This window comes from Bos taurus, chromosome 7 (assembly GCF_002263795.3).
Source record: "Bos taurus isolate L1 Dominette 01449 registration number 42190680 breed Hereford chromosome 7, ARS-UCD2.0, whole genome shotgun sequence".
In the NCBI taxonomy this organism is placed as follows: Eukaryota; Metazoa; Chordata; class Mammalia; order Artiodactyla; family Bovidae; genus Bos; species Bos taurus.
Genome location: NC_037334.1, coordinates 45062273 through 45085730, shown reverse-complemented (window position 1 = coordinate 45085730; position 23458 = coordinate 45062273). Strand labels below are relative to the sequence as shown.

Sequence of the window (23458 nt, the reverse complement as noted above, 5' to 3'; positions counted from 1 at the left end):
TCTTACTTTCAACTTACGTTCCACACCCAGGCAGCTTTACATCTAGAATTTGGAAATTGTCTGCATAAGGAAAAATTGCATCTCACATTTCCCAAATGCTTTGTGCATCTTGGGGCCACCCAGCCTTTCTCAAGCACTAATTATGAGCATTTATTTACAGCTCATGTCTCAAATGCTGACGCTGTGCAGTGTATGTCTGTGACCAGTGACCTGCCATTAATCAATAATCAGAGATCTGAAAACAGGAGTATGTGAACTATGGTACAGGCTCAATTAACCTGAAAAGGGAAGGGAGGGACCTTATGTTCTCACTGAGTTACATCTTGGTGTGGTGTGTGCTGGTGGATTCTGGGAGGTCGCTGAGGGAGCATGACCACAGGCTGAGAGTCTGTGCCTTACAGGGAATGGGTCCTAAGCTTATCCTGCTTTGTCCTGTTTCCAGCAGGCAACCTGGGGCATAGAGACACCCATAAGACAGTGAATCTGATGACCGGACCTGTCTAGATGCTTATGAGACTCGAGATCCACACTCAGAGGACAGGCCTAATTTTGATCAAGGCAGGTTCTGGAAGGAGAAAGAGCTTGGACTTAGTGTCCATCCTGGGCATCTTCTGTTAGCATGACTGTTGTCACAGCTATCATCTTTCTTCCCATTTCCCTGGATGGTGGTCTGAGCACAGGATCTGATCCCAAGCATAGAATCCTCGCCCTCCCGGTCTTCTCGCCTGTACCGTGGGAATACCAGAACCCCATCTCAGGAGGTTGTTATGAGGATGAAGTGAGGAAACAAACTTCCCCTGACCCCGCCCAGGGCAGCTGCACAGTGAGTGTCTGACCCACATGGTGCCTTCAGCATTGTCATCCTCACCACCATCTGAGTTGAGGGCTAAGGGCACAGCTACTCATGTTAGTGACTCTATGGGGTATGGGTTTCCTGAGAGCAGATCTCCACTGTCGTAGGGTTTGCAGGGGTAAACCAATTTAACTACAGCTAGAGCGCTGGTCAGGCCACTCCAAAGACCAGATTTCTTTTTTTTGAAAAACAAAACAAAACTTTAAATTTTGAATTGGGGTATAGACAATTGGGGCTTCCCAGTGACTCAGCGGTAAAGAATCTGCCTGCAATGCAGGAGACATGAGTTCGATCCCTGAGTCGAGAAGATCCCCTGGAGGAGGACATGGCAACCCACTCCAGTATTCTTGCCTGGAGAATTCCATGGACAGAGGAGCCTTGTGGGCTATGATCCATGGGGTCTCAAAGAGTGGGACACGACTAAAGTGACTGCGCATGCACACACACGTAGCCGTTTAACAATTTGTGGTAGTTTCAGGTGAACAGTGAAGGGACTCAGCCATACATGTACATGAATCCATTCTCCCCCAAACTCCCCTCCCATCCAGGCTGCCACATAACATTGATCAGTCCCCTGTGTTATGCAGTAGGTCTTTGTTTTTTATCCTTTTTAAATACAGTAGTGTGCATAGGCAAGCATAAGTTCCTTCTTATGTGTCAGTCTCTATAAGTTTATTTGTATTTCTTTTTAGATTCCACATACAAGGGATATAGTATGATAATTTTCCTTCTCTGTCTGACTTACTTCACTCAGTATGGCAATCTCTAAATCCATCCATGTTGCTTCAAATGGCATCTTTTCATTCTTTGGGAGGGATTGGGGGCAGGAGGAGAAGGGGACAACGGAGAATGAGATGGCTGAATGGCATCACCAACTTGATGAACATGAGTCTGAGTGAACTCCGGGAGTTGGTGATGGACAGGGAGGCCTGGCGTGCTGCGATTCATGGGGTCGCAAAGAGTTGGACACGACTGAGTGACTGAACTGAACTGAATATTCCGTTGTGTAAATGTACCACATCTTCTTTACCCATCCCTCTGTTGGTGGACATTTAGGTTGCTTCCATGTCTTGGCTATTGTAAAGGGTGCTGCAGTGAATGTTGGGATGCATGTATCCTTTCAGATCATGTTTTTCTCTGGATACATGCCCAGGAGTGGGATTGCAGGTCCAGAAACCAGATTTCTTTGTGGAATCTTAGTGTTTGGTTTCCTCCCATTTGTGGTATCCTTAGGAGCCCAGCTCTAAGGGAAGAAAGGGAAAATCAAAATCCCTGCCTGTGGACAAGGAAACACATGCTCATTTCTTTAAAAAAAAAAAAAAATGCTTTTAAAGAGTCACGTTAAGGTTAATGGCCAGAGAGAAAGGCACATGCTGAGTTGGCGTGCCCACGTGTGTGCTTGCAGTTGCTGGCTGGGCTGGTCTGCTGTGCGTGAAGATGGGCGCCCCTGCCTATGGCACACTGGCTCCTGGGCAGTCGCTTCCCGTTCACACAGGGTAGCCCCGTGCTCAGGGCTCTAGGCTGCTGTGAGGTGGAGCACCTGCCCAGCGTCTCCCACTCACGTGTCTCTCATGGGAGGAATGTCTGGGCTTCACTGTGAACCACAGGGACTCAGAATGGGCCTACTCCAGCCCTCCCCTCCACCCCTACCTGTTGTCTTTCCTGTTTTGCTGGCTGTGGGCAGGGCGTGCCTCATGTCCCTCCAGAGACCCCCATGGCTCCAATCAGAGGCAGCAGCAGGGTGAGGTAGCCAGGTGCCGGTCCAGGGGCCCTGGGATGAGACAGGGAGCCCCGGGCCACAGCCCAGGTGGTGCAGCAGGCCTGTCTCCTGCCATGACACGTGACAGGTTTCATCATCTGTCCTGTGTACCCAAGTATGGAAGACCAGAAGCCCTGCCTGGGTCCACACACGCTGGTGCAGTCCCTTATACATACACAACAGGCTTTCAGAGCACACGTATGTGAGAATGAGATTTTTATCAGGATAAATTTAAATCCACTCAAAATTCATTGTCTTGAAAGTAACTCATTCCCAGCTTGGCACCCCTCAGGCATTGTTATCCACGCATTACTCACGACCTCACAACTAAAGGAAGTTGACATCGGGGTTTAGAGGGCGATTCTTCTCCCATTAGGGGCTTCAGCAGAGTCCTTGAAATAACCGCCCCCCACCCCAGCTCACTCTCTCTTACCCTCTGGGCACCCCTAACTTTCCAGAAAGATCCATAATGGAAAGCAGATGTCCTGTGCACCTGCCCTGAGAGACCCAGATGCCCGCACTTCTCTGGTGCATGTGGCCAGGTGAAGCCCCCGAGCAGGTGTGTTGCCCACAGCACAGGCAGGGCTGCTGCCTGGGTCAAAGCCTTGTGTGTCCCCACTGCGCGAGCTAGAGCCCTGCGGGGCCTCCCAATGTGTGGTCCACAGCTTTGCAACCTAACTTAGCAGGGCACTCATTAAAAAGGCACACTCCCAGTCCCTGCCCCAGAACTACTGCGTCAGAATCTCTGGACGTGGAGTCTAGAAATTTGCATTTTTTACCCTGAACACCTCCCCACGCCCAGTTACGCGTACTCCTAGCAGGAAGCACTGGTGAGGAGCACTCCTGTATAGCCCTTTGCTCACACCCTCCCACTAGGAGGAGTCCAGTGTCTCAGGGCTTGGGGAGCCCTAGAGATGGTGGCCACCCTGCTGTGGAGAAAAGCAAGCCCCTGAGATGGAGAGTTACAGCTCCTCAGCCGGGAGGCACCCTGTCGTCCTGTCAGGCTTCTGGATTCTTTACTTTTTTTTTTTTTTTTTGCTGTGCTGGGTCTTCATTGCAGTGTGTAGGTTTAGTTGCCCCATGGCATATGGGATCTTAGTTCACTGACTGGGGATCAAACCTGCATCCCCTGCATTGGAAGGCAGATTCTTAACCACTGGACCACCAGGGAAGTCCCAGATCATTCCTTTAGCATAGCGTTTGGCTGAAGAAACTGATGGAACAAGGAGCGCTTCCAAGTACTGAGAACCTTCTAAGTTGGGTACTGTGCCTGAGCCCTCTCTTACCCTTTGGCAAGGTACTGGTTGTTATCTCTGCTCTATAGCTGTACAAACTGAGGCTCAGAGAGGTTGTGTGACTGGTCCAAGATCACACAGCCGGTGAAAGCAGAAGAAGGCGGTATCCCAGGGCTGGCTGACTCTCTTCTGGTGACACTGCCAGCATCTTCTGGTGGAGATGATGTGGGTCAGCCTGTGAGATGGAACACTGGGTTATTTTCTGATTCAGTAAAACCAAACTTCCCCTGAGCCTTTGAGCTTAGAGATCCAAGGCTGAGCATGTGACAAGACTCCTTGAGACTAACGTGGTTTTAGGACCTCAAACATCAGCGTGCTCCTTCCCAAACCTGTGCTGACTCTCTGAAAGGAGAGTCTGGGGTCTGGGTTCTTGCCTTGTGGAGGCAGTGTTGTTTGTTAACCTGAAGAAGGGACTTGGAGGTTCTAACCACATGTCATTACAGCAGGGATTGGCATGAAGGTGGATGCTCATAGGTGATTCCTCCCTCAGCCCCACCTCTGCCACCCCTTCTGCCATCATTTCCTCTGCTCTGCAGCTGCCTGCTGTCCAGTCCATCAGGAGACACAAAACCGTATAGATCACCCCCTAGTGATGCAGCTCAGCCTCCTCTGCTGTTAATTGGCCATAGGAGCTGTGTTATGAGTAATCAGAATTGTTACTCTCTCCCCTAATGACCTTTGTCAGGAGACCACCTTCGGGATGTTCTCCAATTAGGGAGCTTCCAGGCTGGCAGGGCAGCATGGCCTGTCTGCCCAGAGCCCCCACACAGTGCCGGTGGCTCATTATACTGGAGCCCGAAGCCCGCTGGTCCTGCTGGTCAGCCCAGCCCTGCAGAGGGATGGGAGGCAGGTCTCGTCCTCACGTCTAAAGGCTCCCAGATGCTCTGCACTCCCTCCCTTGGTGGGAAGACTCTCCTATGGTCAGCATAAAGGGCCACACTCACTAGACCCTTAGCACATTCTCTGTTGGAAGAATTTTTTATTTGGGAGAGATGGTTTCTTTAGAGATCAAAGGCCTATTCCTGGAGATGGTGGCCCAATCAGGGTTGTTGAGAGCTACGAGGAAAGTCACAAACAGTCCAGTCCCACCTGCCCCCAAAGAGAAGAGGAAGGGGCCGAGGCCAGGGAGAGGAGAGTCTTGTCTAGTGGGTTCCACAACACAGGGCAGCAGGACTGGGGTCCACCCACGTGGTCCTGCTTCCCTTCCCCTCATCCCAACTTCAAACACAGACTCTCTTTTCCACGTCTCTTTCCTCCCATTGAGGCCTGGTTGTGGGCCAGGAGGAGGCCTCTGCCCACACCAGTAGGCTATGCAGACATCAGTGAGACAGTCGTGGTCCTGTAACTCTGTGTTCAGGACAGTCTCCTCCAGAGCCTTCATATGCATCAGAATGAAAGTGCCCCCAATAGGCAAATAGAGCACTGTGAGTTCTTGGCTTGGCAAGTAGAGGACACCTTTGTTCAAAGACAGTAGTGTCCCCTCATCCAGATAAGTTCAATCTGATGCCAGGAAACACAGACCGTGAACTAGATTTCATCCTCCCTGGACGCTGTGTGGTGAAGAAACTGCAGTGCTGTATGTAGTAGCCATGAGCTTTGAGGACAGGGTCCAGGTCTTTCCTGTTCTCTGTTGTATTCCCAGGACATAATGCCTAGCCCATAGTAGGAATGCAAAATTATTCAGTAAGTGAATGAATGACTGCTGTAACTTTTTAAAATACGTATTGTTATTTTTTAAATTTATCTGGCTGTGCTGGGTCTTAGTTGCGGCATGTGAACTCTTAGTCATGGCAAGTGGGATCTAGTTCCACGACCAGGGATTGAACCCCGGTCTCCTGCTTTGGGAGCATGGAGTCTTAGCCACTGGACCACCATTCAGTCCCTGAATACTTTAACTTAAAGTTCAAACTTATCCTTTCTGAGAGGAGCCCAGAAGGGCAATCCCAAGAACTGAATCTCCAACAGTGGAGATTCAGCTGTCATGAGTGCCTTAGAAGGTCAGCCGGGCCTTAAATCTTCCCTCACAGGAGTCTGCTAATTACTTTGTCAGGTTTTCTGCTGAAGCATCTAAATGCACATTCAAAATAGTTTTCCCTTATGTCTCTTCCTTAATATCTCAGCACAGCTCCTGCTGTGGACAGTTGCTAAGCCTCAGGCCTGGCAGTTTAACAGCTTTGCCGCCTGGGAAGGGCCTTGTCTTGTGTGTTTCGCTTTGTGTCAAGATGCTTTGCTTTGAGTCTCCTGCTACAGGGCAGTTGGGACAGGCTATCTGAATAACTGGAGAACAGCTTCTGGGACAAATCTTGGGCATAAGCTAAAATTCTTTTTTTTTTTTTTTTGTCATGAATGAAATTTTAATATTAAAAAGATGTACAAACTAATACCTATGTAGTAAAGTGTTTTTGCAATTTGGTACCACCTTCACCCATGAAGAAAATCTATATCGAGCACTTTTACTGTCTGGAACATAGTAAATGCTCAATAAATGGGAGCCCATCAATCTTTTTTGTCAATGTTCACTTGAAACAGGTTAATCCACAGGCGAAAATTTCAGCACAATCTGATACAGATGAGAAATTTCATGTAAAGGATGTTTTGATTTGTTTTCATAGATTTCCTCTCAATGGAATGTCTCTTTATTGGGAAGGGGGAAAGATCTAGCCTTTTTCAGGTACTGGCTGGGGGCTAGGCCAGCTGTTTAATGTTCATTGTTGTATTCTTCTCTGCTGACCTCAGGGGAAGGTTTGCTCTCCCATTTTCCAGAAGAGGAGCTCAGTATTGTCGAACTCCAATGCCAGTATGCTTTCCCTTCTCTCGTCTTTAGAAGTGAGCCCAGAAATGGGAACTGTGCGTAGTGAAGTCAGCCAAAATGGCCCATGTGACGACGTGATCAGGTCACTGTCAGCTTCCCTGCCCAGACCAGCCTTCCACTGGCCTTTCAGAGGACACTCATCTAACCTGCCAGTATTTCAGCATCACCAACAGAAAGGGAGTGTGGGCCAGCAAACCAAGGTGCCCCGGACCACCTCAACATCAAAACTGAGCAGCTGCAAACTCAGAACTCTTCACAACATGCTATTTCCTTGTCTTTCATGTATTGAATCAAAATATCTCCCTATTCCCCATCTCCAAAACATTTCCATTGGGTTGCACGTTTCTCACATTTTCCGTGAACTGCCTGTGTTGTCAGCTGGTCCCAGGAGGTTTTCATCATTCTGATATGATTATTTCATAAGATTTCCTGCTGTAGCCTCCGGCACTGCCCACAGATCTCCACTAGTAACCAGTGAATGGAGTCTCTCCGCACTGACTTTTTGAACTGCCAGAAAGTTCAGGGGTGCCGTCTACCCAGGACCCGCAGGCTGCCTCAGGTCCTGGTGGTCCCAGAAACCCGGGGTACAGGGGCTCCCTCTAGTGGTGTCACACAGAATGCCCTTTCTCTTGTGCAGAAGGTCCTGGTTTCACAAAGGCAGGTGTGGCCGTTTATCTGCGAGTGCCCCTTGTCTTGGAGCAGAGGTGACGTGGGGGTGGGTTGGTTGTTGTTGTTCAGTTGCCAGGTCGTGTCTGAGTCTTTGTGACCCCAGAGACTGTAGCATGCCAGGCTCCCCTGTTCCTCGCCACCTTACCCCCTGGGACCACAGCACCATCCCCCACTGCCCCGCCTCAGCTCAGAACTTGGGCCATGTACATGGAAGGGCTCTAGTCCTGGCCTGTGGTCACCCAGCCTTCACGGACCTATCCTGTGTTCTTGTGTATAAAAAGGCTCATACTAAGTCATTTCCATCTTCCTCCTGCCCTATGCAGGTCCCCTGACCTCTGTGGTGAGTCGTTTAGGGGGCTCATTCTCAGAGGGGAAGAAAATGGTCCCACCACTGGTCCCCTCCCTCGCCACCATGGGCAGCCACCATTCATTGCCGCAGTCATCCCGCTGCCACTCAACCTTCCTCCCCTTCACCACTGTCACTGCCCCCACCCACTCTCTGTCCCACTCCAGGCCCCTTCAGAGCCTCCATCCACCTCTTGGTCTCCCCACTGTGACTACCCCCTTTCCAGCACACAGCTGACTGGAAGCTCCTATTTGCATGTGACAAGGGCTTATTTCCTCCTGTCGCTGCAGTCGGGCAGCACCCTTTGCCTTTGAGGGTAGGGAACAGACATGTGGAGCATCTCTCAGCGGGGAGCCCTGTGTGCAGCCCCGCAGTAGGGACACCAGGGTATGTGAGGTAACAAGGCTCAGGCCTCCAGCTCCTAAAATGCAAACGGGAGAGCTGAGTGCCTCCTGAATGGGGTGACAACTGAAGTTTCCACTGATGTAAGTGAATGCATGTTCGGGTACCCTCTCCATCAAGATCAGCAGTGCCAAATGGTCAAACAGGAGCTGGAAACAGTGGCCAGGAAACAGGTTCCTCTGTGCAGTCTGAGGACAAAGCCAGCGCGCCAGCTCCAACATGTTGTGATGGTAATACCAGGGGATTTTCTCTTTCTTCATTATGGTCCCCATACAGAAACCGGGTACAGGGAACTCCACAACTGGAGGTGCGCAGCTCGTCTGTTCCCTGTTCATCTGGCCTCAGGCTCCCAGACCACCACATTAGCAGCCTCAGGCATCAGAACATTAACCCAGTCCCGGGGACCTTGGGTCTTGTTTCTAATCTGGAACAACTTGTAAAGGAAAAACAAGTTTGGCAAGAGTTTCTCCTAAGGTAGCCTGAATAACCTAATTAAACATGTAGTTTTCAAATTAAATTTCCTACCACAGAAATGGAATTAAGTTTCACAAATTTCCGCACTTGATAATTGTCTAAGAATAATTTTTTTTCAGGGTAGCCCTCTTTTCTTCTTTGTCCGTACTCTTTCCCTGGGTGATGTCATCTAGTCCCGTGATTTTAAAATCTTGCAGTTCTCTGTCTCCAGTTCACACTTGTTTCCTGAACTCCAGGCCCACAAAGCCATCTGCTCCCTTGCTTTTCTGTGCTTGGACACTTAATAGATGCCTCAATCTTAGTGTAGTTGGAATAAATCTCTTGAATTTATGAGCAAACTTGATTACTCCCCACCTCAGTGAAGAGCAAGCAGCCTTCACCTGGTTATTCAGGAAAGAACCTTGACTCTCTCTTTCACTCACAGCATCATCTGCTGTGTCAGCAAGCCCTGCCTGAAACAGCACAGAAATCCCTCCACTCTCCCCGCCGCCCACCCCCCGCCTCCCCCAGTCCAGGCCCCAGCACCTCTTGCTCTGGCAACTCCAGCAGCCTCCTAAGGCGATCTATTTGCTTCTCCTTAGGCTGCTATTTCAGCCATGCTTCCTCCCACCACGCCACCTGAAGCCAGAATCCATTTTAAAAGCATAAATCATATCGAATTGTTCTCTTGCTCAGAATCCCCCAGCGGCTTGCCGTCACACTTGGGCTGCAGTCAGGGCTCCGCGCACGGCCCTGCCGGCTCTGGGTCACCTCCTTCCCTCACCTCTTCAGCCACTCTCCTCCCCTCTCCATCACCCCAGACACTCTTCTTGCTCCTCCTTGAAAACACATCTGTTCCCACCACAGGGACTCGGCCGTTGCTCTGTACTCAGATCCTCTTTCCTCACTTCATACAAGTCATGAAAGGCTATCTCCTCCAAGAGGCCTTCCCTGACCACCTCATCTAAATAGTTCTGCACCCCTGCCCTCCTCATCCACTTTCCCTGATATCTTTTTCTTCATGGCACTTACTACTCCTGTCTGTCTCCTCCACTTGAATTTCAGTTCCCCGAGGGCAAGGATTTTGTCTGTTTTGGTTACTGCTGTATCTGCAGTACATAGATTAGGGCCTGTCATGCAGTAGGAGATAAAGTATTAGGACGAATGAATGAATGGGCAACAATAAAACCAGCCCAGCTTGCTTCTATGTGCTACAGCTACAGCTAAGTGCTTCAGTCGTTTCCGACTATGTATGACCCCATAGATAGCAGCCAACCAGGTTCCTCCATCCCTGGGATTCTCCAGGCAAGAATACTGGAGTGGGTTGCCATTTCCTTCTCCATTCTATGTCCTATGAGCTTGCATACAGGGTGAGAAGATAGTCTCGCTTGTGATTTTCCCAAAAGCATCATTTAGGAATTGTTTCTGAATTGAGCACATAAGATATCAGAAGGCCTCACTTCTAGAGCCACATGACCGGTGTCTCCCAGAGTGTGTTCTTGGAGAACACACAGCAAGGGAGCAGGTGCAGAGTTCACCAGGTGAAAGTGAGGCTTCCTACAGCACAGCCATCTAGCCCGGGGTCACGCAAGAGGTGAAGTGCAGAGAGCAGGCACATGTCCAGCACTGACCGTGAAGCCAGCCCTAGCTGCAGTCTCAGAAAGGTAAGCCAGCCAGGGCTGCTGTATTACCCTCTCTGGCTTCAGAAGCACTTCTGGAAACAGGCACAGCTCGCGATCTCTGCCAGACTCCAGCAGACTCCCTGTTCCTGCAGCACTGTTTGAGATCATCCGATTCCACCAGGGAATTTTCCCAGGAGTCACTGCATGCTCAGTAACTTAATCAGAGTCGAAGGCGACTGAGCACACACGCCCTGTCTCAGGGCCCCACCCTCCTCCCAGAACCTAGACCAAAGTCCTTCCACCCAGCCAGAAAAGTGGTAAGCCCTGCAATTGCTGAGTGAGGTATCGGAGCAATATTAAAGATTTCTTCACTTTCTGTTTGTGATCATTTAATCTTAAGCATTTCTTGAAAAAAGTAACACCTGAATGTGGATTTTTTTTTTAATTGAAGTATAATTTACATACAATGAAATGCATCAGTTCAGTCAGTTCAGTTCAGTCTCTCAGTCGTGTCCGACTCTTTGAGACCCCAATGCATAGGTCTTTGTTAATAATTTGTAACAAATATATACGCCATTACTCACATCAAAACTTTAACCATTTCTATCACCCTAGCAAGATCTCATGTTTCTTCCATGCTGTGCTTTCTGTCCTCGCCTGAAACTCAGATTACATGTATGTTCAGTTCAGTTCAGTTGCTCAGTTGCTCAGTCATGTCTGACTCTTGGTGATCCCATGAACATGCCAGGCCTCCCTGTCCATCACCAACTCCTGGAATCCACCCAAACGCATGTTCATTGAGTCGGTGATGCCATCCAACCATCTCATCCTCTGTCGTCCCCTTCTCCTCCTGCCCTCAATCTTTCCCAGCATCAAGGTCTTTTCAAATGAGTCAGCTCTCCGTGTCAGGTGGCCAAAGTATTGGAGTTTCAGCTTCAACATCAGTCCTTCCAGTGAACACCCAGGACTGATCTCCTTTAGGTTGGACTGATTGGATCTCCTTGCAATCCAAGGGACTCTCAAAAGTCTTCTCCAACACCACAGTTCAAAAGCATCAATTCTTTGGTGCTCAGCTTTCTTTATAGTCCAACTCTCACATCCATACATGACCACAGGAAAAACCATAGCCTTGACTAGACAGACTTTTGTTGACAAAGTAATGTCTCTGCTTTTTAATATGCTGCCTAGGTTGGTCATAACTTTCCTTCCAAGGAATAAACGTCTTTTAATTTCATGGCTGCAGTCACCATCTGCAGTGATTTTGGAGCCCCAAAAATAAAGTCTGCCACTGTTTCCCCATCTATTTGCCATGAAGTGATGAGACCAGATGCCATGATCTTAGTTTTCTGAATGTTGAGCTTTAAGCTAACTTTTTCACTCTCCTCTTTCACTTTCATCAAAAAGCTCTTTAGTTCTTCACTTTCTGCCATAAGGGTGGTGTCATCTGTGAATCTGAAGTTATTGATATTTCTCCCGGCAATCTTGATTCCAGCTTGTGCTTCCTCCAGCCCAGTGTTTCTCGTGATGTACTCTGCATATAAATTAAATAAGCAGAGTGACAATATACAGCCTTGACATACTCTTTTTCCTATTTGGAACCAGTCTGTTGTTCCATGTCGAGTTCTAACTGTTGCTTCCTGACCTGCATACGGTTTCTTAAGAGGCAGGTCAGGTGGTCTGGTTTCCCATCTCTTTCAGAATTTTCCACAGTTTATTGTGATCCACACAGTCAAAGGCTTTGGCATAGTCAATAACACATGTATGTTAGTCCTATTCAGATGTTCTCCTAGCTCTCTGGTGATCTGTTGCATTTTTTTTTTTTTTACTGTATTTCTTTTACTGTGTTCAGTCCTTTTTATTATTGACTTACATTGGAATTTGTTGATCTCATTACCTGCTCTGTCTAATCAGCTTATTCTTATTTAAGTCCAGTTAATGTGGTGTTGGAGAAGACTCTTAAGAGTTCCTTGGACTGCAAGGAGATCCAACCAGTCCATTCTAAAGGAGATCAGCCCTGGGATTTCTTTGGAGGGAATGATGCTGAAGCTGAAACTCCAGTACTTTCACCACCTCATGCGAAGAGTTGACTCATTGGAAAAGACTCTGATGCTGGGAGGGATTGGGGGCAGGAGGAGAAGGGGACGACAGCGGATGAGATGGCTGGATGGCATCACTGACTCGATGGACATGAGTCCATCCCGGACATGAACTCTGGAAGTTGGTGATGGACAGGGAGGCCTGGCGTGCTGCGATTCATGGGGTTGCAAAGAGTCGGACACGACGGAGCGACTGAACTGAACTGAACTGAATAAATTGAATATATTGTATATTAAGTTCTATTAAAGGCTTCCTCTTCTCTGAATTTGGTTCACTTAGACATATATTCCTTTATTACTATCACATGACTAAAAATAAGGTATGAATTGTAGTCCTTCTGAGTTTTTTTTGTTGTTATAAAAGGAGCAGCAATCTTTTGGAAATTTCTGTCTTATACAGAGATATACTTCTGTCTGAAATTTTAGATGCCTTTTTTTTTTAATGTCTACCATATTATTGGGAAATTGTAAGAACAATACAAAGGACTCCAAAATATACTTCACAGAGGACCTCATTGAAGTTTCATCCTAACAGTATCCTTTATAGTAAGAGACGTCACATCGAACCACCCATTACATTTAGTTGTCATCTATCCTCAGCCTGCTTCAATGCAGAACAGTTCTTCAATCCTTTCTTGGCCTTCATATCCTTAACATTTTTTAAGATTATAGGCCAGTCATTTTAATAATGTCTCTCAATTTGGGTTCATCTCATGTTTGTTTGTGACTACACTGAAGTTGTGAATTTTGGGCAAGAATAAAACTGAAGTTATGATGAGCTCTGCTCCTCAGTTCAGTTCAGTCGCTCAGTCGTGTCCGACTCTTTGGGACCCCATGAATTGCAGCATGCCAGGCCTCCCTGTCCATCACCAACTCCCAGAGTCCACCCAGACCCATGTCCTTTGTGTCGGTGATGCCATCCAACCATCTCATCCTCTATCATCCCCTTCTTCTCCTGCCCCCAATCCCTCCCAGCATCAGGGTCTTTTCAAATGAGTCAGTTCTTTGCATCAGGTGGCCAAAGTATTGGAGTTTCAGCTTCAACATCAGTTCCTCCAGTGAACACCCAGGACTGATCTCCTTTAGGATGGAGCTCTCCTCCTGCATCCCATCAACTAAGAATTGATGGCAACCTGTCCCATCGCTGGTAATGTTAACTTTGATCACTTGAATAAGATGATATCTACCAGCTTTCTCCACTGTAAAGTTACTCTGTTTTCCTTTAAAACTAATAAATGTTTTCTGATGAGATATTTTGAAGCTAGTAAATACCCTTTTATTCCTTTCTCACCCACCAATTTTAACATTTATTGATTTTCTTGGCCTGAAATAATTAATACTATCATTGCCAAATTAAAATTTTCTACCTCCTTTATTTCTTCTATTCTTATTAATTGAAATTCTACTGTAAGGAAGACTTTTCTACTTTACCCCATTTATTTGCTCAGTTTTTAAAACTCACTGTGGATTTGTGGATTTCTGTTTATTCAATGGGATATTACCTGCTGCTATCATTATTTTCAGGAGGTCCAAGATTTGGCCAGCAGGAGCTTCTTCAAACTGTATTCTGCATCTTTTGATATGTTCCATGATTTTTTTTTTAAAAGACTTTTCCTTACTTTCTGGCAAAAGATACCCTGGGCTATTCTTATACTTTCCCTGCCCCTTCCCTGGAATAAGCCATTTTTTTCAAAGAGCCTTGGTTCCCATTAGTGGTGAATTGCATATAGAAACCAAGACATGAGAATAAAATGTGCTCCTTACTACTGGAGTTTTACTGCTCCTGGCTCCTCTCAGAAAAGACACACAGGACACACACACACAGTTCATTTTCTAGAGTTCATTTTAGCTTCCCTCTTTTCTTATTTGTAACTCTCTTCTGTAAGAAACCTGGCTCCCATTATCCTCAAGGTATGCATCTATTGCTAGGTTCCCCTGTATATAAAGTAATATCCTGACCCCATCTTCCTCTGTGGGTCCTTATCCCACCTGCCACTGCCCAGTGCGCTGCTACTAGAACCAATATGGCCTTCATTCTTTGGTCCCCTTCCTTGTGGTACCCCACTCCCCACTTGCCTACCTCTTAACTATGAATTTTTGAAATTAAAATAGTATTAGAATTTTCTCCCCTTGGAATAAAATAGCAAAAGTCATTCTGACACATTTAGATGTGAAATGATAAGTATGCTTGTTGTCACAAATCAAACATAGTTTTGTTTTGGCCAATAAGACCTGCTTAGAAGGATATTTTGGTTTTAAATATTGTCCCGTTTTGCCACTCTAGATAAGGTTGATCCAATAACTGGTACAGAATGACTTCTGCCCAGGCTTTAGTTAGAAACGTGTCAATGAGAGCAAAGCCCTCCCTCTCCGCTGAGTCTGCCTCAGGAGAGGAGGACCAGTCAAAAGCAGGTTTGTTCTGGTCAATATAAACTAGAGATCAGATGGCATTACAGGTCATAGACCCACACTGTGCCTAAAGGCATTGCTTATTCAGAAGATACTTCAAACCCAACTCAGTCTTTTTTATTTCTGTTATCACAAGTGGTCTGCAAGTGGTAAGTCAGTGATCTTGTATTTGTCACCGGCCACCTCACTATACTGAGAAAAGTACTGCTCCTAAGTGGCCTTGCTCTGGGCTTTGAGGTAGAAGATAGGGACATAGGTTACTGGTGATAACTGTGTCTTTTTTCCCTCCACTGCATCCCATTCATAGACTTCTCTTTAATTTGTAACTTTCTGGTGTTGGAAGAGCTGAAGTTTGCTTTAAACATGCAGGTGGACTCAGAAAAATGGCAAGAGGCTATCTGGCAGTGACCACAGGCTTCCCCGAGTCTCTTCTGTGGCAGGAACAATTCTCAGCCACTTTCCAAAGAGCTGACCAGTGCTGCGTTGAGTGTTGTATCCCTGTATTTACCTCAGCTTTGTAATTGTTATATAATACTTTTAAAAGTCATAACCTAACTTCTGCCTCTGGCGGTGTGGCAGAGAAATATATTTTTAAATCCTTACAGGCATTGATGTGCTGGTAAGAATGTAAGGAATACTTAGAGGTTAAAAAAAGAAAGTGAAATAAGGAACCCAGAGAGTAATGTAGCTGGAAGCTGGGTTTGCCTGGAGGGCTTTGGCCAAACTGGGTGAACCTTAGCTTTGGTTTGATCACCCAGCATAATTCAGAGCAGCAACGACAAACCCCAGGGTCCTTCCAAGTTGGATATATCTGGAAAAATTTCTCTCCTTCCCATCATAAACCAGAAACTCCAAGGGGTTACATCCACAATGGAGGATTAAACAAGAAAGAAACATACCCTGTCACAAGCAGGTACAAGAGAATGTGCTTGTCTCAAGTCCTTGCACAAAATTAAAAGAGTAAAAAAAATTAAGGGAAAAAAATCTCATGATAACATATAACCACATGGTGATCTCTATAAGAAATTGTAGCTCAGATGCAGACTACATAGGTAGTCTGTAAAATCTCAAGCATAAAATTGAGCTTAACCCAGAATGATGGAGTCCTTGAGTACCTAGCACAAGTGCTTAGCTCAAGATGAGCCCATCTTCAAACTGTGCATCCAGAATTTTCACAGATCTACTTCCAAGAAGTGTGAGCTCATTCTTAAAAAAATAAACTTGAAATGCCATGGGGGAGAAACACCATGCAACAACCAGCATAAATAACAATGTGACTCGGAATATAAAATATATGTTTAATGATTTTTGAAGATTCAAATATGGTTGAAAATCAAGAGAGTCTTGAGATGACCATTCATCTTCATGAAGAACTAAATAGAACTTTCAGAAATAAACATTCACAGATAAATGCTCAATGAGAGAGTGCAAGAGTAGATTAGAAAAAGCCTGAAGAATTCAGGAGTTAGAAGATGAATTAGAAAAAAATTACATAGAATGCAGCACAGAGAAACCAAATATGGGAAATGTGAAAGAGATAAGAGATACTGAGATAGAAGGAGGTAGAATGAGGACTTGTAACGTGTCTAATCAGAATGCCTGGGGAGGGGGGAAAGAGAAATAATGGAGCAGAGACAATACGTAAAGATGGCTGTGATGAACTGATGAAAGGCATGAATCCTCACTTCCTGGAAGCCAAATGAATTGCAAGCAGAACAAATGCAGAGAAATCTGCATACTTACATTATAGAGGGGCTTCCATAGTGGCTCAGATGGTGAAGAATCTGCCTGCAATGCAGAAGACTCGGGTTCCATCCCTGGGTCAGGAAGATCCCCTGGAGAAGGAAATGCCAATCCTCTCCAGTATTCTTGCCTGAAAAATCCCATGGACAGAGAAGCCTGGCAGGAGGAGTACGTGGTGTTTCAAAGAGTCAAACACAGCTGGGCGACTAACGCTTTCACGTCCTGGAGAAACTGCAGGAAAACAAAGTGAAGATTTTAAAATGATTCAAAGAGAAAAGAAGGATTACATACAAAAGAATGAAAAGGCTGTCAGCTGACATCTCAGTAACAAGGAAGCCAAAGAGCAGAATAATAAAATGTTTATTAAGTTGAGAGGAAAGATCTGTGAACATAGAATTAATTACAGAGCACAAATCACTCTTTTAAATGAGGGTAATATGGATATTTTAGACAGACACAACTAAGAAAACTCAAGGCATAAGAAGGAATTATGAGGAATAAAAGCAGAATTAATATATACTATTTTCATATATTTAGGTCAAGGGAGGAGTGATTATAGTTCATATGGTCTGAAGTTCTTCCTGTGGAGGGTATAGTTATTAGTTAATTTTGGACTTAGGTTAATTTATACATTTTTTAATTTATGGATTAAAGAGTAGAAGAATAAAAAGAGTATATTTAATTTTCATCTGAGTAGAAGAAAAGAACCAAAGGTGAAGTATTCAATCCAAAATAAAGAAACAAAAGAGAGAAAGAGGACCATGGGAAAAAGCAATCAACAATCTAAATAAACTGTATAGATGAATAATGGCATGTGTGTACAACGGGCACCATAAGTGAAAATGAATTGCAGGTATATGCAAAGGTGTGAAACTACAGTGTAAAAGCAGAGAGGTCACTTCACAGGTAAGTAAGTATAGGGTGATTCATTTCTGTAAAGTTCAGAAACATGTTTTTTAAAAAAAAAGCAGTATACTGCATAAAAATACAAAGATGAGCTCAAACTACAAAGAAAAACAAAACGATATTAGACAAAAATTCCAGATAATATTTACCTCTGAGTAGAAATGAGGGAATAAAATAGGAGGAATTCAAAACTAATGAAACTTTTTTAAGTGCATTGATGAGTACATAGTTTATTGTACTGTAATGCTTAGGCTGTGCACAAAGTGTATAAGTATTGTTATATTCACTCATCATTTAATAGGAATAATTTAAACATGTACAGCTACTTTAATTTTGTCTTTTATGTGTTGTGAGAAGTTTCTGATGCTGTTTCATTCCAGGTGGATAGCTAGGCGAAATACAGTGACTATCATTTATCAAATGACTATCATGTTCCCTATGTAGTAGCCACTCTTGTCATACATCGAATTTTCAGATACATGGGGATTTATTTCTGGACCCTCTTCTATTTTATTGTCATATCTGCAGTCATTGATTTGTCTATTCCTCAATCATTATCTTATTGATTTGATCATATAGCAGCTTTCTGGTTTGATGTTCTGATATCAGAAAAGTCACATCCCACTTCACTATTCTTTTTCTTATTTTTCTTGGTTATCTGGGGCCATTTATTCTTCCAAATGAACTTCTTGAGATTATTTTATCCAATTCCCAAAATATTGCATTAAATTTGTAAATTTATGGTAATGTCTTCCCACCCAAGAATGTGAAACGTCTTTGCATTTGTTCAAATCTTATTTTATGACCTTCAATAATATTTTATAGTCTTTTTCATATCAGTCCTATGGCTTTCTTGTTAAATTTATTCATAAATATTTTATGGTCTTATCATTATTATGAGTGGACTATTTTCCCTTTTCCATTTCTAATTATTTTGCTAATGAAGAGGAGAATGATTAATTTTGGCATATTTATCATCTGTCCAACCACCCTCATCATAATTCTCTTAAAATTTTCATATTTTTTCACTAGAACCTCTTTGTTTTCTAAGTATACAGATGCACAATTAGTGAAAAGAGATAATTGTTAGTTGCCTCTTCCAAATTTTTACTAATGTTTCATCTTCTTGTTTTACTACACTTCCTTTTTGAATAAAAATGGTGATGACAAGTACCCCTGTCTGGCTCCTGATCTTTATTTGAAGCAGTGGTTGACCATTTAAAAGGACATATTTAGAAGTTGTCTTCTGTGCCTTTTTTTCCTTAAAGTTTTTATTTAGAATGACTACTATATTTCAGAACTTTTTTTTTTTCTTCTATTTTTTGCTCTGGGCCTTGAGATATGTACTCTACTTGATCTTGGAAGATTTGAGTCCCAGTGCTGACCATTCTCTTTTTAAATCCCTCTGATTTTCTTTTTGGTTCAAAAATCATGACTCTTGAAAACCCTCCTTGTGCTGTGCTCACTCCTCCTGGAGTTTTGATATCTTGTTGACTGTTGAAGTCATTATCCTTCTCTAGCAGCTCTAATTCTGGTTGTTCTTTTCCCCCTGGAGGCCAGACCCCCTCATGTGGATGGTTATTGTCCACTGCCTGCTCCCCGGAGCTCAGGTTCAGATGCTGAAATACTTCGCTGGCCCCTACGGAGACATCTGAAGGAAGTCTCTGGCTGTCCATTCAGCATGTGCACTCCCGAGCTCAGAGCTGCAGCACACCCAGCTGTTCAGGAGGGATAGTTAGCCAGCCTCCCTGGGCCCCCAGGCCCACCTACCAGAGGCCTCAGCAGCTGCTCGGTTCAGGCAAACCAGAGTAGAAATGGAATTATCTATTTGATACTATTACTGAGCTTTGTTTCGATATTATCCAGCATGTATTTTTATGATTGAGAGAGAAAGGGCAGGTCTTTAAGAGGAGAAACTGATACCCTTCTGGTGGTTATTATTGTTGTTTAGTTCCCGAGTTGTATCTGACTCTTGGCAACACCATAGAATGTAGCCAGCTAGGCTCCTCTGGCCCATGGGATTCTCCAGTCGAGAATACTGGAGCAGGTTGCCAATCCCTTCTCCAGGGAATATTCCTGTCCCAGAGATTGAACCTGCATCTCCTGCATTGGCAGGCAGATTCTTTACCATTGTACCACCTGGGAAACCCGCCCTTCTGACTAGAAAGTACTAAATTTTTCTGTGCTAATATCAGATATTTTTGTTGCACTCCATTTCTTGCTTTAAAGGAATAATCAAGAAGTACATATTATTCAGTTTTGTAAGATACACCAATGACAGCTGATCTACCAGGATAATGTGTCGACCTGGGGGCAGCATTTGTACAGCAGGTAAATGGCCCTGGAAGGATTTAACATCCCTTCTGTGTTCATAGGTCTAAAGTGTTAGGAAGCATCCTGGTGGCTCATGCTGAGTGTCTCCACAATAATCCTCAAAATAATTGGAGGCAGCCCAAGGTGTCACGGCCTTGAATCATTAGCTGGTGGAGAAGCAGGAACAAACCCACATAATGAGGTATCAGCGAGAGAGGGGACCCACTGAGAGAAGCAACATCTGCCCCCCTCAGCTGGAAGACTCAGGGACCCCCGAGGACCCAGAGAAAGTGACAAGGGAGCTGAGTACCAGGAGGAAAAATGAGGGCCCTGGTGACAGAGAGTAAGACAGATGTGAACTGGAGAGGCTTTAGGCAATGAACGGAAACCTGGGGATAGGAATGTATTTGGAGGAAGTGCTCTAAAACAAAACCATTTTGTTAAGGAAACTCTCCCAAGGGCAAAAATCCAATTGTGCTTCACATTTTTATGCAGCTTTTCTTCCCAAAAATGTCTTCAAAATAACCCTTCAAAGGCCAGTTGAGATAACCTGGTAGGGCAAATAGAGGCAAAAAGAAAAAAGGAGGGATTATCGTAGTTCTACTACAGCCCAAAGATGTGCATGTTGAACACAAGCTCTTATAGACATCCTAAATCCAGTCTCAGGGAATTATAGATACCCCTCATATGGAAACTGGGCTCACATGTGAAAAAGGCTTGCTTTGGTGGAATCTAGACAGAACCCAGTCCAGTCCAGTGCATTCTCCCACCAAATGCTGTCCAGTTTCTACTCTATTACTTATGTTGCCGTGTCTGTTTCTTTAGAACCATTGATTTCTGGTTACTAAGCCAGCTGTCTTAGGTCTCTGAAGTGTGTTAATAAGATTTGGTCTTTCTTCTGATGTTTTCCTCAGCCCTCTCTGTGCTAGGCCCTGTGCCAAGCTCTCTTCAGCAGAAGTAGAACCTGGTCTTTCCTCTGAAACCAGAGAGACCACTTCATGCCCACGCTGGAGCTCTGAGTGATGGTGGAGATTGGCTACAGTGGCCCTGCTCCAGGGCTTGCTCTACTGTCTGGGGAGCCATGTGAGTGGGGGTCCCCAGTTTCACAGCGAGAAGTGCTGAGTGCCAGCAAACAGCCAGATAAAGATCCAGGCTAGCAGTCTGGGAGCCCCTTTTAAGTGGAGTATGCCTGTGGGAGGCCTCAGGGAGAAAGTTCTAGAAATCATGAGTGAGGTAGCTTCACTGTCATCAATACACTATAGAGGGAGAGATGGCATAACAGTGCAAAAGGTTCCCAGAGGAGAGAGAAACACCAGGACTGACTGAGGAGAGCAGCCGGCTACAGCCACAGGACCGGGGCCCATGTCCAGGCTGCTTTCGAAAGTGTGTTCAGGTCAGAGGCCCTGGGGTGCAGAGTGGAGGCCGCAGGCCAGTGCTGCTCACCGTGCCCTGAGAATGTGTGATTTCAGATGCCCCCGAAAGCTGGGCAGACTTAACTTGGGTCAAGCAAGTTTCCAGTGCAGGGGAAGCTTCAAGGGAAGCATTTCCTCAAGATATTATGAAGCGTGCTATTGTGAGTCTGCCTTTTAAAACCAGGCAATACTTGCAGTATAAATTTGTTCCCCTTTTCATTAAGGCAGACCTCCTTAAGACTATAACTAACCTGTCAGTAATTCCAAATGTCTGAATTGAGTGCCTACTATGTGCCAAGCCCTTCACACAAATCAGCTCATGTAATCCTCAAAAAAAAAAAAAAAAAGATCCTGTAAAGGGCAAAGCATCATTATCCTTGTATTTAAATTAGAGGGAAAAGAGAGTGGGAAACTTGACTGGGCTCACACAGCTCACAAGGCCAGGAGCCCGGGGCTGGGTCAATGTGAGCTTTAACCTTGAGTTACTTGAAACCCAGATGGGATTTGGGAATCACGTAAATTCTAGGATGAGTTCACTCACACACGTCCAGCTCCAGCGTGCCCTCACGTTCCCACACACCTCACTTGTCTTTCTCAAGTGAGAGTCCAGCAGAGCTGAGCTCTGTGGTTTGCAGTCTCATTTCCTCCTTCTGGGGTCTTTTGTGAGGCTGGGGGCTCCACAGGAAGGAGACAAGGATGAAATTCCTGGCAGGTGACTCAGATGACATCTGCCACTGTTGTTGACATTGGGAAAATTACCCAGAACTTGGGAATAAGGCCAAGAGAGGGTGGCAAGTCCTCTTGTGTCATACAGGAACATCTTTTAACAGACTCACCCCAAAATGCTACACCATTCTGAACTAGGCAGTTATATCTCTGTTCACCTCATTAGTTTGTGTTCATCAAAGGCCCACACTATGCAGTTACACATTAACTTGCAGATTTGTTTCCAGTAAAAATGCAAACTGTTTCTTTCTGGTGGAAAAAATACCCCCCAAAGGGTATGGTGTTCTTGCCCTGTAGGTCATTCCCCAGTTGTACGTCTTTCCTGGCAGCCTTATCCCACCTAATCTCTCCAACACCCGTACCTCCACCAACTCTCCTTTGAACCAGCTTTACCTTCCTGAGGGTCCCTCATAACCGAGTTGAATAAATCTTAAACACTGCTCATTTTGTATCCTCATCAGAGTCCTGTTTTCAGGTTTTAGAGGAGTGTCCTTTGGCACTTACATTCTTCATCCCTGACCGGAAATAGTTACCTCCAGAAACCTTGCCCAGGGAGGTAGGACAGTGTGTAATATCCTAGTCTGAGCTTTGGTCTGCTGTAGAATTGGTTAGAATCAAACTCCTCAGGCAGAATTGAGAGCCTGCTGAGGGTTAGAAGTCCTTCTTCCCTCTCTGTGTGCCAGGCATTTCTGGCTTTGACTGATTGGTGTGTTTTGAAGCCAATTTGTCAGACCTTAATTTAGTATCTGTGAGCCACACACAGAACAGTAGCATTACCTTCCAGCGATGGGTAGCCATATGTTTCTATTAAGCTTTGGAAGCTGGAACATTGGTCAAGTGTTTCCGAGCTGGTCAAATTTCTTCTTTCATGAAGCACACAGTAGTCTCGGCTTAGGATGCACTGTGTGGTCACTGAGAGGACATCACGTCTGCCCAGCAGTCACCTTAACAATTTCAGGGGAAAAGGCCAGAGGAGGGGGGAAGTGGGCCACTGAGGCTGAGACATCACAATGGAAGGAGGGGGTTGTGGGCCAGGTGTCCATGCATGACGATGCGTGGGCTTGGAATTCTGTGTTCTAAGATCCAAGCGGGACTTCCTCCTGTGACGCTGTGAGCCTATAGCCCTCAGAAAAGTTGCTAAATTGGCCTCCAGGCTGTGTATTCTTGGGATGTGTGAGCAGCAGCGATCCTGCTGGCCAGGAGTGCTGACATCTGTGTGTGTCCTGATGTTAGAGAAGCCCAGACTAGACATCTGAACCCTTCTGGCCTGGGTTCCTTGAGGGAACTCATATTCCTGGCTGAGCTTATTATTCCAAGTCTGAGAGATTTGGGGTGAGACTCATTCAAATCTAGGCTCCACCACCTAAAATCTACTTGCTGTGTGACCATCGGCATGTCACTGCAGGACTCATATTTCCCAGTCTGTAAAGTGGGCAGATGTACATGCCACATTCAGAGTGAGGTCAGTGCATCTACCTTACAGGGCTGTTACGAGGGCTAAGTAAGGATTAGATAAGCTTGTGTAAATATTAGGAATGGTAGCTGGGGTGGGGGGTGAGGGGGCGGGTGTTGGAGGACAGGCCTTTTAACCAGGTGTGGAGCAGGCGGTGCTGAACCCAGGAGAGGGGGCTCCCCTCCAACA

General features: G+C 45.4%; 1 protein-coding gene and 2 long non-coding RNA genes across 4 annotated transcripts in view; 1 reads left to right on the top strand and 2 right to left on the bottom strand.

Moving 5' to 3' along the window:
- The window catches only part of FSTL4 (follistatin like 4), a 443863-nt gene that overhangs the window by 180744 nt on the left and 239661 nt on the right, over positions 1-23458 (top strand). The window lies entirely within an intron of this gene.
- LOC132345748 (uncharacterized) lies at positions 2812-16738 on the bottom strand. Its single transcript, XR_009495258.1, has 2 exons — positions 16460-16738; positions 2812-4082 (listed from the first exon to the last, which is right to left on the bottom strand). It is a non-coding gene; the product is annotated as an uncharacterized lncRNA (long non-coding RNA).
- Positions 20067-22907, bottom strand: LOC112447415 (uncharacterized). The gene is made up of 2 exons (XR_003035608.2): positions 22594-22907; positions 20067-20228 (listed from the first exon to the last, which is right to left on the bottom strand). It is a non-coding gene; the product is annotated as an uncharacterized lncRNA (long non-coding RNA).